General features: G+C 35.9%; 1 long non-coding RNA gene across 1 annotated transcript; it reads right to left on the bottom strand.

Annotated features, from left to right (window-relative positions):
• Positions 1-2,503: 2,503 nt before the first annotated feature.
• LOC109582270 (uncharacterized) lies at positions 2,504-2,870 on the bottom strand. The gene is made up of 2 exons (XR_002185004.1): positions 2,794-2,870; positions 2,504-2,746 (listed from the first exon to the last, which is right to left on the bottom strand). It is a non-coding gene; the product is annotated as an uncharacterized LOC109582270 (long non-coding RNA).
• Between the last annotated feature and the right edge of the window lie 13,946 nt (positions 2,871-16,816).

The raw sequence follows: 16,816 nt of genomic DNA, 5'->3' as shown, positions 1-16,816 counted from the left end.
TGTACTAAATTGAGAAAAAAGTGTGAAGCAAAAGGACTGGAGTTGAAAATGAAAGATAGTGCCCTACGTGATATAACTAATCAAAATCAATGCCTCAAAGAAAAGAACGAGTTATCAAAATTGAAGTTAGGTAAACTGAAAGATGTAAATGAACAATTACGGATCAAGTGTCTTGAGTATGAAGTCAATAACTTAAGTCAGTCAGAAGAATCATGTTCTGATACTGGTAGTGACACTTCTGAACCCTCTGCTGATGATGTTGAAGCAATGTTTCAAACATTATTGGTCATCATAAATACTCTCCAGAATTGAGAAAGCTTTATTATAACTTATTGGCTGATCAAATTCCAGTATCTAAAATTTCAGCTATTATTCGTACAGTTTTGAAATGTTTCAATCCTTCTATATATGTCAATAAATTGAAGCTATCAAAGAAAACATGTGCTAGTGACACGCGCAAGGCAGAAATGTGTACTATTAGCAATGCTCACAAGGCCCATGTTATTCTCAAAAACAAGGAAGGAATCCATCTAAACACTGATGGTACTACAAAACATCAGAGAAAATTAGGTGGAGTTATTGCTAATAATGTTGTTGTAAGCGTCAATGAATTACCAGATGGTAAAGCAGTTAGCATCATCAGTGATATATCAAGGGAATTTGAAAAGATAAGAAAAGTAGGTAAATTGTTGAATTTACCAAGTGCTGACTCCATTAATTGGACAATGGTCCGATCAGCTACATCTGACTCGGCTGCTACACAAAAATGCTTCCAATAGATTAGTCGAAGAAAAGAGACAGAGTGACGCAGAAAAATTTGGTTTAGCTGAGTGCACTTATGAAACATTGGATTTAGTTGAAACTTTTTGTTCCATGCACTTGGGCGTGAATTTAAGAAAAGCATTTATAAGTGGAACCTTAGAAAGTGACCAATGTGAGAGGTATCCTCAAGTTGATACATTTGTACATGAATTTTGTAAATTGTTTTCAAAGGTTGGAGTGCCTGAGTATACCTGTGGTGTTATTTCTCTGCCTGACTTTTTGCAGCTACAAGTGGATGCAACAAAAGATGAAGAGCTAAAATCCTATTATCAAGCTTGTCAAAGCATTACTCTTCATAGGCAAGTTGGAAGCAGGTACTTTATCACTGCTGCTAATGCTACAAAAATACTTTTCCTGAAGGATGCTGCTATTGAATTTCTAAAGTTCACAGGCAAAGATAAAGCAGGTAATAAATTAGAAAAGGATGTTTTTGCAAAGCTGCATGATTCAGTTGAACTGGCCTACCTAAAAGTAGACGGCCTCATGTATTACCATGCATGTGTATGGTGATCTCTACATGCTTTCAAAGTCAACTGAATTTCTATTGTCTGTTTTGTCGATGAATCAGCACTATCTGGAATTATATGAATTCTTATCTTTTATTGAAACCAATCCTAGTACTGTGTTTGATCAAGGTTATTCTGTTTTTTATTCCGAGAAACGAATATACAGTTCTGATGTCAACTTAAATCATCATCTACAATCAAAAATAGTCTATCAGAAGTTGTTTGACAACAGCAATTCAGCAGAAAGCTTATTGAATACATTGCTTGTTAAAGGAGCTAGTAAAATGAAAGAAAAGTTATCTACTTATGCTGCAGATCAGCTTCCAGGTGGCTGCTACTATGAGCCCAAAGAAGAGGTACGGAGTATTTTATGTGAGATAAAGCCAAGTAACGATGCTTGTGAATCAGTATTAGGGTTAAATGACTATCTGACCACTGCCATTCCAAATTTGCATCAATTGGCACGCTTTAATATGATTCAAATGAAAAAGAATAAACACTTAAATGGCTTTCAACTCTCTCAAGGGATGAGAGAAGCTTCAATTATTGACCTGGCAGTAAAACAAAAGCGACTTGTAAGTCAAGAGTATCGAGATTCTGAGAAAACAAGAGCTCAACAGCGCCAGCATAAAATGCAAATGGAAAATGCCGAGAGTAGCATTGGAAAAGAAATTGCATAATGAAAAGGAAAGATTATCAGAATGTCATCTCATTACTTCGTCAACTGAACAAAAGAAAGAGCTACTGACAATAGAAAAAGAAAGCTCCAAAAATACGAAAAAGAAGAAGGTGGAGCGGAGCTACTTAAGACACAAATGAATATTAGAAAGAAGGTTCTATTGGAACATATACATATTGTATTTAGTAGGAAAGGCAAAGAGAGGCCACTAAATGATGTCATAAAGGAGTTGTGATTTTATAGACTTGTGTGTTCTTCCTGTAGAGTGTGATTCTTTTATAAGCAATCCAAATTTGTTAATTGGTGGACAGGTTAATCACAGGTTTATGGAAAGTGATAAATTTACTTGGTACAAAGGTGACATAATAGACTATTCACAAGAGGAAAAGGTTCATTGTCTTGTATATGAAAGAGAATCTGAATGTTATTACTTTGATGTGATTGTTGACTTATTACTAGCAGATTTAAGTGTATTGTAATATTTAAACTTATATTACACTGAACCAAGTAGTGAATCAATTTATTCAATAAGAATACAATTTAAATTTGATGATAATAATTATTTTGAAGTTTCACTTAGAATTATTATCATTATGTCCTGATAATTGTATTGAAGCCATGTGTGAATAAGATGCTTCTACTTCATGCTTCACTGCCCTAAACTCTTTCGTCAGTTTTTCGATCAGTTCCATGAAATGTTTTACTTCTTCACGCAGGGCATTAAACTCAGACAATGACACTGCAAATTAAGTGAGAATCTGACTATACTGGAGTATAACATCTTACCTGTTGAATTCACTGATTTATTGGACATTATATAAATAGCAACTGCATTTATAATTAGCAACTGTATCAATAATTAGAATAACTGAATAAGATGACAACATGCATGAACAAATGAAGTGATAATAATTAGAAGGTTAAATATGCAGACAAAAATGGTTCCATGCATAATATCAGATTTTAGTCATTTGAATAAAGTAAGAACAGAAACAAGTTCACTTTAAATACAATACACTACAACCCCCCAATATTGGCAAAAATAATAATAATAATAATAATAAACCATTTAAACATTAATATTAAAAAATAAGGTCATTATGCAAATGGTTAGACGTGACTAGTGATCCTTTTACTTATGCCACACACACATCCACCAACCACAGTCATAAAATCAACATGAGGAACCTGTTTGCATTGAAACTTGAATAATTAAAATAAAAAGAGTTTGATTGGCTATTTTGGTATTTATTTGTGCAACAAAAACAACCAGCTCAAGTAAGTATTAAGTAAGTTAAAGGCACAAATTATTAAGAAATACTTGCCTCTCTTCTTGCTCAGTACTTCCGCAGCACTCCTGCAATCTCCTATGCTCCTGCACTCCAAACAAGCTTTAATTAGAACTACCTCTGACCTCAACAATTTTTAACCCTCTGCTTCCTGGATTATTGGAATTTTGACAAACTTCATGATTTTATTTTGCAAGAACTAGAGAGCATTAGGTGTTGAAATTTGGTCTACAAAGTTTATATTTGTTGCTTTGTATGTGAAGTTAGTCAGAATAATTTTTTTAAAAGTTGATTTTTTCTGCGGAAACCCTAATACAGTCCTAAACTGAATGGATGCCTCTGATTGATAAAGCCAAAGAATGAATGGCCTTACGATTCCATTCCAAGTATGGAAACCTTAGAAGAAGGGAGAGTCACATCACACTTTACTGGTTTAGTTAGTGAAATTTGTATTGCAAAGCGGCATCGGATTCATTATTCTCAAATAAATCATTTTATCTTAGAGATGAATTTTTTATTGTGTAATTGTGATCTGCCCAATGAAATTTTCATAATACCTTTGCATCCATTCATGGATAAACACAACATCTTGAGAGTAGGAGGCAGACTGGCTAACTCTAAGCTACAATTTTCTCAGAAACATCCCATTATCTTACATGAGAAGCACTTAATTACTCAATTGCTTGTTCATACTGAACATATTATTCTATTACATGCAGGCCTTACCCTACTAAAGGCATCACTCAGCTGTGATTATCATACCATTGGCTTGCATAGAGCAGCTCATTCTGTAACACGCCAGTGTGTCATATGTAGGAGGCATGCAATCTGCAAAAGCAGAATGTCAGTTTATGAATCAGCTCCCTCTAGAGAGGATAAGTCCTGGCCTCATCTTTGAGAATGTTGGCTTCGAATATGCTGGTCCATATTCATAAAGTATGGTCATGTGAAAAGACCTACAATAGTATAGGCATATTTTGCCGTTTTTGTTTCTATGAGTGTAAAGGCAGTTCATTTAGAACTTGTTAGAGATCTAACTAGTGAGGCCTTATTGCCTGTTTATGCCACTTTGTTGCTCAGCTTGGTTGCCCCAATCAGATTTGAAGTGACCACAGCAGCAACTCTGTTGGTGCCAAAAGAGAGATTAATGAATTTTATAATTTTCTATATCTAACAGTATTGTACAATGTAATGTGTCTCAGTTCTATCATAGTAGGGAGATTGAATGGAAGGTTATCCATGAAAGAGAACCTAATTTTTGTGGGCAATGGGAAGCTACTGTAAAAAGTATAAAGACTCATACAAAGAAAGTAGCAACTATGAAGAAATGAGCACTATACTCACCTACATAGAGGCATGCCTGATTAGCGGCCCGTTAACTAGTATATCTTCTAGTGATAGTGAGGGCATTGAAGTACTCATTGCTGGTCATTTCCTGATAGGACGTCCACTCCTAGTCTTCCCTGATCCTTCATTATCTGATAATCATTCTATCACTCTTTTGCATCGTTGGCAATTGTTTCAAGCTATCGTTCGACACTGCTGGAATAGATGGTCATCAGAGTATTTAGTAAATCTAATTTGTATAATAGTGAGTGGGCGTATCAAAGGCACCGCCTGTGGTTACAAATGTGATGTAACACAGCTTTCATTTGTAACACTCCTTGTGGTTTTATTTGTATCCCTGTGGGTTGACAGCAAAAATCTCTTAAAATAAAATATAAGAAACAACATTATTGTACAGGTATTATAAGCTGAAAGTCAACTGTCCATAAAGCTTGCAATAAAGTCTGGCCTAGGTCCAGTGGCCCACGGAACGGACAGTAGGTACAAAGTCAGAACAATTGTGAGTCTCCGGAGTGCAGATCAATTCACAGACCAATAATCCATGCAGGTAGAGTTTCCCTGCTTTTCTTCCGCGTTGAAATCAATGGTTGACTAAGCCTCAATAATAAATATAGGTGGCCGGGAAAGGTAAGATCGATACATGGCCTGTCAGCAAGCGCAGGATCTCTGTTCTGGACAACTTCTAGACATTATAGCCTGAAAATAGTAAGATTATGTCAACCTAAAGCCTGAATCAGTTGGTAAAAGTACCTTTTTGTGAGCCTCCTGTCCTCCATTGCTACCATTTTACCACAAGGTGTGGTGCTACTGAGCATGCGCATTGGCGCGCGCCTTTGATACGCCCACTCATTACTGCACAAATATGTTGATAACACCCCCGCTGCGGGATACATTGCATTTGTATGACCTCGCCCTCGGGCCTGCGGCCCTCGGACTCGGTCATACAAATGCAATGTATCCCTAGCGGGGGTGTTATAACGTTTACTTGTTTAATAAGTTGAGGTGTCCCACGCGTAATTTGAAAACAGGAGACATAGTACTAGTGACAGAGGAGAATATGGCCCTTATTAATTGGCCACTTTCTCGTGTCATAAAGGTGCATACAGGCAATGATGAGCGAGTGAGCGTAGCCGATGTTAAGACATTGAAGGGAGAGTATTGGCATTCAGTTACGAAGATTGTCCTGTTGCTACAAACAGAAGAGACAGACGATCATAACTGAAGCTGTGCTATTATTAACTGATGAATTATTAAATAACTTAAATACATGTATGATACATTCACCACTGTCTTCTCTCAAAGCTTCTTTCTATTGTTTCATTTTTCTGAGAGTTTATACAACTAATTGGTTTATTCTATTTAATACTTATCATTATTTAAGACCGTTTGGTCTTTGTCCGGCGGTATGTATGGGTTGTAATTAATTATATCTAATTTTTTGCTTTTTGTCTTTAATTGCATTACTGTGAAACATAAGAAAAACAATTTTTCAAAATATCACCCTCAATGTTTCTCCTCCTTCCATCTGAGCATTGGCTTGAACAGAATCTCAACCTCCATTTAGCCAACTTGATGAAAATGGTAATAATGCTCCTCACTCCCTATTGCTCGTAATGAAGTACCTTACTTCCTCTCAGTAGTTTTGTTGCATTGTAGAGGATTTGCTACTGCAGGTCCATATCTTTAATATCTGCCCTGAAATTATGATATTCTAATTTTGGTTGAGCACTGGCTTTCGCCATTTGAACTTTATAAGTTAAATGAAGTGATATCTAGATCTTAAGGTTTTGGCTGTTCTGATGGTAGACTTGATGAGATGAGTCAGCTGACTACAGGATGTGGAGGTGTTGCCATACTTTGGTGGGATAATCTTTCTTTTTCACCATTGACCACAATTTTCTGAGTTAGAATTGTTGGGTTCAGTGTTCTCTAGATGGAAGCTCCTTATTCATTATAAGAGGAGTATATCTGCCCTCTTCTGATCAATCTGGGAGTGAGTACTTGGATTACATTAATCTGGAAGCCACTACTTTAGCTTGGCAATCTCTTGGACCTGTCATTATTGTGGGGATTTTTATGCACATCTGGACTACTGTGGGAGCAATGACTCAATTAATGGTTCTGGTTGTGTATTATTTCATATGGTTTGTCACTGTTATCTACTTGTGGCCTCTGAAGCAGTGTAGGCAAGTGGTCAAATTTATACCTTTGCTAATAATAAGCATGAAACCACTGTCAATTACTGTTTAGTCGATAGTATTTTTGCTTATTGTATAGACAGTTGTAGTATTTTACATCAACAGCCTCTGAATGTTTCAGATAATCAGCCTGTTGCTATATCTTTTAGTTCTAAAATGAATATTTCTACGTCCTCCTCTACATCCTTGGTGAAACTGAATTTTTGCAGAGTTGTTTGGATGGTTCTGTTAACAATTAGGTAGCGATTATTTTTTTGTCCGGTCACGGACACCGCTTATTTTTGGCTATTTGTCCGGAGCCTCACGTGAGCTGCATTTTTAACCCTCTTGTTGAAATAAAATGGCAGTTGCTAGTGATTCTTTTTCAGTTGGTGATTTGTTCACTTCTTTTGATGAGCTACAGCAGTCTGTAGAAAAGTACCAGAAAAAGGGGAGTTTACAATTTTATATTAGAGACAGTAGATCTATGGAAGCTGCTTTGAAAAGAAACACAAAGAAGCAACTAAAGCCAGATTTAAAGTATGCTGAGATTACGTACTGTTGCATTTATGGAGGAAAGAAGTATAAGGCTACTACTAAAGGCAAAAGACCACACCAATTGTATGTTATATCAGTTGTTGTACCTTTGCTAATAAACATGCTATTTTTAGTACATTTAAAAGAGCTGTCCTGTGAACTTATATTAAGAGCATCATCAAATTGACAATGTCTTGCTATTACATCATTTAATGCTAACCACAATCGTGAGATATTATCGGCATAATTTGATCACACATGTAATAGTTGTTAAGGAAATGTATGTAGTAGTTAGGTTTTTCTCACCTTCCTTGACAACGTAGATTGAATGAAACTCAGAAAGAAGCAAAAACTATGCTTCAGTCAAAGGTTAACAAAAAGTTGCTGCAACAACATTTGACATCGGAATCTGGATGTGTTGTCATTCTTAAAGATATACACAATTCTGCGGTTAATGATTCACATAAAACCAACTCTAATGATTTAGTACTTGCTGTTGCTGAGCTTCAAAAGTCACAAGGTATATATTACTTGTGCAAGGCACATATGAATATTTACTTTTAGGATCTGTAGTAGAAGTTGTTGCCAAATTAAGACAACACGCTTTTGGCTATATTTTATCGAGATTCAAAAATGAGAGATCTGTATTGACATTACCCAGAAGTTTTATTTGTGGATGCAACACATAAGTTAAATGAACTTCGTATGCCTTTATGTGTTGCTGGTAGAAGATGGAAGGTGCGAGTGAGGTTGTTGCCATATGGATTGTTGTTAGAGAAGATTGATCCTCAATCAAGAAGATGGTTGGTCTTTTTAAAAGACATAATGAGCATTGGGATGAAACAGTAACAGTCATTACTGACAAAGATTTCATTGAAAGAGAAACGTTCAAGGATCATTTTCCTCAGGCAAGTTTACAAATCTGTCTCTTCCAGGTTCTCAGAACTTTCAAATGTGAAAGAACTAGTGATAAGCTAGGTGTCAATCAACCGGAATAAAAGCTTGCATTGGAAATACTTCAAAAATGGCATAGTCATCTTCGGAAGTGCATTATTGGAGCAGTTGAAACAAACGGGAATGAGATCTGTATTGCAATACCTTGACAACAATTGGCATGAAATTCGTCAACAATGGGTTAACGAGTGAAAGAAAATCGAGTAATTTTTATGAACCGCACCAATAATCGTGTTGAATCAATTAATCAGAAAATCAAGTCAGTAATGTCAAAGCATAGTAGTCTTCAACAATTTTGCACTGAACTCTTGAAGGTATTATCAACTCTGCGAGTGGAACGTAACAATAAAGTAATATCATTGTTTCAAAAAGCACCATCAGTTTTATTTTCTGAAGATTCACCACAGCATAAATACATGACTTTATTAACACCTTACGCTTTTAATAATGTTTTAAAACAGATTGACCTCTCATCACATGTTAAACTTACTTCAGTGACAAGTTGACATATTCTTTGTAGAATCATTGCAAGGATGAATAAGTTTCACGCTAGATAAATGTCAATGTTCCTTTTCGAAACAATGAAGCTACCTTGTTGACACATTTTCGCTTGTCGTGCACAATGCAAGGAATTACTTTAGTCACCATTTTTGTGCTTTTAGATGGACTCAGCAGTTTTACAAATCCAGTCATCTAGTCAACATCGAGACTGAAGTCTCAGTGAACCAAGGTTCAGAATTCATAAGTACTTGTAGTAGTTCGTCTGCAAAGAAGATCCTATCACAAAATGAAAAGTACAGAACTGCATATAATATTGCTCAGAAATTGGCTTCTCTTCTTTCAGAAAGTTCAGGGAGAGATTATCGACAGAAATTGAGTATCTTGAAAGATATTGTGAGTATCTGGGAGAGTGGAGTTCAGTACATTGTGCAAGAATGCAATGAAGGTATAACAAATCATATTACATGCATTTTGAGTACATGTTATCGTGTTTAGAGAGTGAATTTGATAACAATGAACTTCATATGTCTGAAGTACCTGACCAAAGAATGCCTATCCCACCACTTTCTGTAGTGGAAGTTGCTAAAAATAGCAAATAATATGTTTATTATGAGCAATAATTTTAAACTAAATTAGTAATTTTAGAAAAGTATGATTTGTCAACTGGTATTACTACTACTACTACTACTACTGAAAGAGATATAGTTGAAAGTGTGTCCTAATAATTTTTAAGTGTGTGTGTATACATGTATTGTTTGTGTATACTTATAGACATGCATCACCAAATACTGAATGAGTGGAGAGTTACTTGAGGAAATTGTTCAAAATAGTAATGTCGATGCAGATGCTAATTATAGTGAAACTAATAACTGTGACGCATATATTGAAAGTAATACTGGTATTTCTCAATTATCATTGAAAGGTACATATTGTAAATTTTCCATACATTAAATTTAAAATTTTTATTAGATATTAACCTGCCTCCAAAAGTTCCCAAGAGAGGTGGACCTAAAGGTAGTCAGTTTACTGTTGTTGGTTTGCAAAAGAAGAAATCTAAAATGGACAACCTACATCTTTTATAGAAAAGCATCCCAAAGAGCAAGATAAAAGTAATAACAGTTAAACTTTTCAATGATTACTTTAAAATTATAGTGATGCTTTAATGACTTGTTTCTCAACAAGACATGCAGAAAGCAATGAAAGGTGATCTACTGGATGAAATACACATTGAAACAAGACCAAAAAAGATTCCGAATTAATGCATTGATGAGAATGTAAATATTTTTCGTTTGCAAAAGTATTTTACTACTGAAGGATGGCAATCAGTTAATGAAAACATTCAGGTTAAAAGAACAACCTCCCAGTATTTTGTAGTGTTTGCTCTCGTGATTTTGAAGTTTGGGTGTCTATTTCATGTGACAGTTGCATTAAATGGTACCACTTACACTGTGTTGCACTGAAATGTATTCCAAGAAAGAAGGAATGGTTTTGCTGAAATTGTCGTTGTAGTAGCTAGGGTACTGAGTGACTCAAACCAAGTTTAACTTTATTTAATCATAATAACAAATAAAATTAGAACTCTATCATAAAATTAAAGAAGAAAGATTGAGTAGGATTCACTCTGTATGAATTCATCAAAAAAGTAATGGAAACAAGAACCAGTAGGATTTCAAACGACATTATTGTGAACGACTAACTATACCCATACGAACGAAAGTACGAAATTAAAGTCCTATTCCTGTGACGCAATTCTATTCTACATTGTATTTTTAAAGTAATAAATTTATAAGGAAATAAATAACACCATATAATGTACAGTAGATTTTGTGTCACGGGAGTAGGATTTTGATTTCGTATTTTTGTTTGTATGGGTATAGTTAGTCTTTCAGACGTTTGAATTGATACAGAGTGAATGCTACTCAATCTTTTTTTTTTAATTGTTGTAATAACTTGTTTGTATTAATTTTTTCATAATTTTTTAACATTGCTCTTGTGGATGGTAGTCGCAGATTGCTAAATCCCCAGAATTTTATAAATTTTGTATGAACTTAATTGTCTTTTTTCAGTGTATCATATTGGCTGTACTGCAAAAGTAATTTGGACTTCATGTATTTTCTAAAATTCGAATTTCAATATAATAATGATAATAATAGTAATACTTATAATGTTGCCTTTGTTTACAATGATAATCTATTAAGTAGAGTAGTTCAGTCTTAATTTTAAGTTCACAGTATTAGTAGTATGGTTGGTGAGGCCGCTTGCTGCTGCAGCAAAATCTGCTATGCCCATGACCCCAGTTCTCATGTCATCTTCCACGCCCTTATCTTCCTCTTCCTCCTCTTCCTCCAGTTCCTTGCTCTCCACCGCTTCCCTGTTCTCCAGTTCCTTACTGTCAACGGCTTCCTTGTCCTCCACTTTCTTGCTCTCCATCACTTTATTGTTCTCCACCGCTTACTTTTCCTCCACCACTTCCTTGTCCTACACCGCTTCCTTGTCCTCCGCTGCTTCATTGTACTCTACCTGCTAGTCCTCCACTTCTTTGTCCTCCTCTTCCTTGTCCTCTACTTCCATGACCATCTCCACTAGGAGGCCCACTGGCATCATCTTCCCTTTGCCACTTGGCATCTTGTTGCTGTTGTTGTCCTCCTTTTTGTTGTTGTTCATCTTCTTCTTGTTCTTTCTCCTCTTTTCCTTGCTGCATTTTGCTTGTGCAGCAATAAACTTTGTCACAGACTACTGCTCTGGTCCTGCAATGATTGTACCAGTGTGAGGACTATCCAAGCAAAAGTGGGCCCAGGAGCCTCTTGCCTTGCTGTTGCTCCTCATTCTCGGCAATCTCCTTCAAATCTTCTGAACTGCATGTAGACAGCATTAGCTAGCACTGCTTCCTCGTCTTGGTCTGACATCACTAGAACTTCGGCTTGGTTTGAACTGTGAAATTTTAGTATTTTGGTGTCTCTTTTTATGCTATAAAATCGGATCACTTGTATAACTGACTAATCCAATACTAGTTGTTTATGCAACTAGCATCTGAATGGTCAGGAATACAAGTGATCCTTAGAGTTTACAAGACAACTTTTCTCCCCTTTATATCATTTTCATTTACATTTTTTCGACTACGGAACACATTTTTGTCTAGAGGTAAAAAAGTGCTAAACCTAAATGCGCTTGCGCTGCTAGTAACTGCACCCATAAATGAATCAAGAGAATAATTATTATTGAGGATTGAAAGGAATATTAGGCAAATAATGATATTTAGTCCTCTGCTTGATCCATGTGCTTGTGCAATGTTTCTCCAGTTGATATACATTGTCATACTATAGGAAAAAAATATAATCACTTAATTTACAATACAGCACATATAGCTGTCAGTGATATTAGATCAGTAATAAAAACCATAAGATCTACCTTAACATCAACTTTCCTTGTACTGTTGATATTGTCCATAAAGCACTAGTCACTTCCAGTTTGATAGTAAACAGTGCTGCAACTAAAGCAGTATAAAACGTAAAGCAATTCAAATGTAGTTAGTCATTTGTGAAGTAAACATTTTGCCCACGGCTTTGTTAGCCAGTAAGGACAATGAGTCCTAACTGTTGCCACCCCTTCACCACAATGAGATCAAGCTGGTGTTGAAGGGGAAAAAGATGGCCATACAGCTGTGTCAATAAACAGTGTCTTGAAATATCTTATACAGTCTCAACGATCACATTTTATGTCATAGATTATAATGGTCAATATGACAGTCTCTAATCATTAATAATTGTTACGGGCAATATGACTGTCTATTTCATTAGTCAGTAATATCATTACTTGCTATGGCCATTATGACACTCTCATTATGATTAATTATGTCCAATATGACACTGTCTCATTAGGATTAATTATGGCCAATATGACACTGCCTCATTAAATTGATATTCATTAAAAGCTATGGCAATATGACACTGATCATTAAATATTTTAAGCTATGGCCAATTTGACACTGTTTCATTAATAATTCAATTTAAGCTATAGCCATTATGACACTATCTCATAATATTATTTGTTATAAGCTACAGCCATGAATATTATGCTGTCTCCTTAATTATCATTCTTTTTGCTCTTTTTATTTTCTTTTTTTGTCACCATCACATGCATTTTTATCACCACTGTTATTAGCATTACAAATTTTTTGTCTACTATTGATGTAACTACACAATAATGGTTCAAGTTAATATGGGTTAAGTATATTGGTGCGTTAGGATCAGCATTACATCTCAGTAGTGAATACGTATCCATTCATTCACCGACTCATTATAGGAGAATATGCAAACATTCAGTAATTCAGCCATTGTTAACATTTCGATATATCCCGCCAACGTGTAATTCCTATTCATACCTTCTCCAGCAATAAAATCTTTCACTGAATTATAGGATGTGAGCCAACTATGTAGCTGATATTCCATTGTACGCATGTTTCTGATAATGGCCGATGTGATGAAATTTTGCTGAGTGTAAGAACCTGTAATGGTATGAGATAGAGCATTAAATAAACAATTACCATCACCAGGTACATCAGTACATCCTTTGGGTACAGTTAATTCTGTGGTTGGGCTACCCAACTTTGGTCTATATGATTTAACAAATCCCAAGTTTAGGGCATTACACCTTGCTTTTTGAGTAACAGCATTATGGAGATGGTGTTTTAAATTCCTAGCTCTTGTGCTCATTTCTGTCATCACACAGTCATCACTATCGTCATTATTATTATTAGTAGTAATAACAGTAGGTGGTTTTTTGGGGCAATTAACTTTATCATTAATCTTACTGTCTGATGGCCTACTTCTCTTGTCACGAGCTACCTTTTGTGGTGGCATATTTTTTGATTTTTTGCTTGTGGCTCATCAATAGTTCCAGTAAGTGTACGCTTTCCACTGCAACAATCTGTAGGAATGGCATATTGTGGGAGGTCTGGCCTGTACAACACTCTCAAACTGTTTATTTCTTTTATGCTACAAGAGGAAACCATCAATGATTTGGGGTTGAAACATGTCAAATGGACACGAGACAGTGTTCTTACTTGTGATAGAGCAATGTAAGCCATTCCTGCACTAAAAGTTTTGAGACAGATCAATGATTGCTTTATCTAGTGACAGTCCCTGGCATTTGTGTATAGTAACAGCAAAAGCTAATGTTGAGGGAAACTGGCTACTATACACAAAGACATTTTTCATTACCTTAAACTTTTCTCAATCTCACTAGGATCAGTTATTCTATCAAAATTAACTGTTATGCATGTTTCTGAAATGGCCTGCACTGTACCAAGTGCTTCATTTACTAATCCCTTTTTAACATTTACATTACAATGCAACATTACTCTAGCCCCCACAGCCAATTTTAATTTGGCTTCTAAACCACCAGTATTGTTAATATCTTTATTTAATTCTTTTAAGTTTGTCTTAACCTTTTCTCTAAATTATCATCTTTTTTTCTACATACATGTATGTTGCCAGTACCATAAATTCAATTTGTGGCTCTTACTTTCACGGTTGAACTTAGTAGATTAGCCAGCATTGTTTCCTTAAATTCTCTGCACATATCTACTTTTGAAAACAGGCAAACTAGGGCGTTACCATCCTGTTTTAATATTTTAAATTTTTCTCAACAGGTTTTGAAAATACCCTTTCGGAAAGTGTAGTGAGAGTCTGATCGTCTGGATTTGTCACAGGTGATCGTATCACGCCATATATTTACTGCACCCATACTACCAAGTCTGTATTTCAGTGTTGATGCTGTTACTTTGTCAAACACTGGTTCGCCACGAACTCTTGGCAATTGAAGGATGTCACCAAAAAGGGGACATTTTTACCACCAAACCATTCGTCTGATTGAAATAAGTCATTAATTCTTAAGTGTATGTAAGTGAGATTAAGGTTAGAAACCATGGACACTTTGTCAATGATTACCATTTTCAGATCCTGAAGCTCGGTTTTCATTACTTTGTGACTAGCCTTTGGTATTGACCAGTATGAGGCGCACTGTCCATCGTGTTCTATTGGCAGCTGAAACAGTCTGTGTGCTGTCACACCTCCCACATTGTAAGCTGCTAAACCTGTTGGATCACAGATTGCACATGTTTGTTTGGTCAGTGTTGACTAGAGGCTTTTCACTATTGCTTTAATTGCCTCAATAAAAGATTTACCGGTGCCACCCACACCACTGATAAACATGTGCAATGGTTTTACACTTTCTGATTGCTCTTTGTCTTGTTTCGATTTATTTTCGTATTCAATTTGCCTCAAAAGATGAGATTTTACATGATCAAAGATGCATTTTTCATCTTCATTTATCATTGACTCTGTCTTGTAGAGTGAGACTAGATCCAGTGTCCATATCTCTCATGTGATTCATTGCATCCTTAATCTGTTCCATCAATTGTGAATCGTCATCTTCCACATCATTTTCCTCTTCTGTGTTGGCTGCTCTGGCATCTTGTATGTCTTTTAATTTCTCTCTACATTTGAGCAACTCTCTGAATTTCTCGTTTGTTCCGACACACATTTCACGGTCGACAATGTGGCGATTGAATGCTTCTTGGACAGTTTTGCCATTGTTCACTAATTCATTCTCATTTCTAAATGGCACGAAAAGGAGAATGATGTCATAATAGAAACTGTCCCTCTGATTTTTATTATTGACATCAAAATCAATAAAATTAGGAAGGCGCTCCATCTGTAATTTTCTATAGCATCGTTCGCCATTTTATCTTTTCCACTGTGAGTTTGGCTACCGAGTCATAAAGGCAATACTCTTCATATTCTTGGGGTCTGTTCAAATAAAAGTGAGTGACAAGGCCCTCCCCATTAAAAGCCTTCAGTTAATGGATCGTTTGCTGCTATTTCCATAGGTGGCTACAGAATCTTGAATTAACCAGGGCTCATTAATTATTCATAAGAATTGGGGTGTGGTCAACTAATAAAATGACTAAAAAGTCATTATGACAGCCAGTTACCACACTAAAGTAACTGTAAAGTGGAGCTGATCATAAGTATAAACAGTTGTGGTTATTAAAAAATGAATTTTAATGATGATCTCACTTGTAATAATAACGACACACCTTTTGGGTGTGGTTTTGGTTAAAAACTACCAGGACAAAGCCTTGGCTTGCCCTGGCCTATAGCCGCCTATGGCTATTTCTTTAACTTCACTGAGTTCCTTTGTTAATTTTGTTTTCTTTTATGTGGCATTTCTACATCAATCCATGCGCTACTTCTCTTGATTTTCTGCAAAATGGTAATTTATCACATGTTTCGTATAGTGCAATTGGTCGGCTGATGAGACATCTTATCCGATTCTGAATAATTTACTGTAGATGCCTCTATCATCTAAGATATCTTGACACAGATCCTGCATGTGACCCCTTTCTGCCTCTGTCACGTAGTTACTCACATAATCGGCCAGAGCTAGAGAACACTCACTGGTAAACGGTACATCGAGAATTGCCTTCCATAGCAACAGAAGCAGAGGATCATAATCGTTGACTCTCACTTTTTCCTCGCTCCGTTTAAGGTGATATATCTTTTTCTCTGCTTTCATGCTTTGTTGGACATTTTTCAGTACTGTCTTTTCAGAAACTGGGCGAGGAAATCCAAATTTGCACTTTGTAACAAATAAGTTTTTACTACACTTCCTTGTTTTCTTACAGTAATTGCTGCACTTGTGTAACTGGTACCTTGTAACAATTTCGTGTAATTCTAGGCAGGTATCTTCACTTGGTATGTTACAGGTTACTCTTTCATCTATGAATCTGACGACATCTTCAGCTCTACTTTTGCCGGCAACTGGAGCGTTGGCTATCCACATTAAACACTGATAGTGAGGAGCTACTCTGGCCTGGTATTCTTTCTCATAATAGAACTCTCTAACCTGGCCCAAAATCTGTCCCTTGATTAATACTTTATTAAACATTTCGTTAAACTTTAGAGAAAACTGTCTTGAAACAGATACTGGATCTTCAGTGCA

The sequence above is a fragment of the Amphimedon queenslandica genome, unplaced genomic scaffold (assembly GCF_000090795.2).
Source record: "Amphimedon queenslandica unplaced genomic scaffold, v1.1 AMPQUscaffold_13393, whole genome shotgun sequence".
Lineage (NCBI taxonomy): Eukaryota > Metazoa > Porifera > Demospongiae > Haplosclerida > Niphatidae > Amphimedon > Amphimedon queenslandica.
Note: the sequence above shows the minus strand (reverse complement) of the source record. Positions and strands in the feature narration are given on the sequence as shown.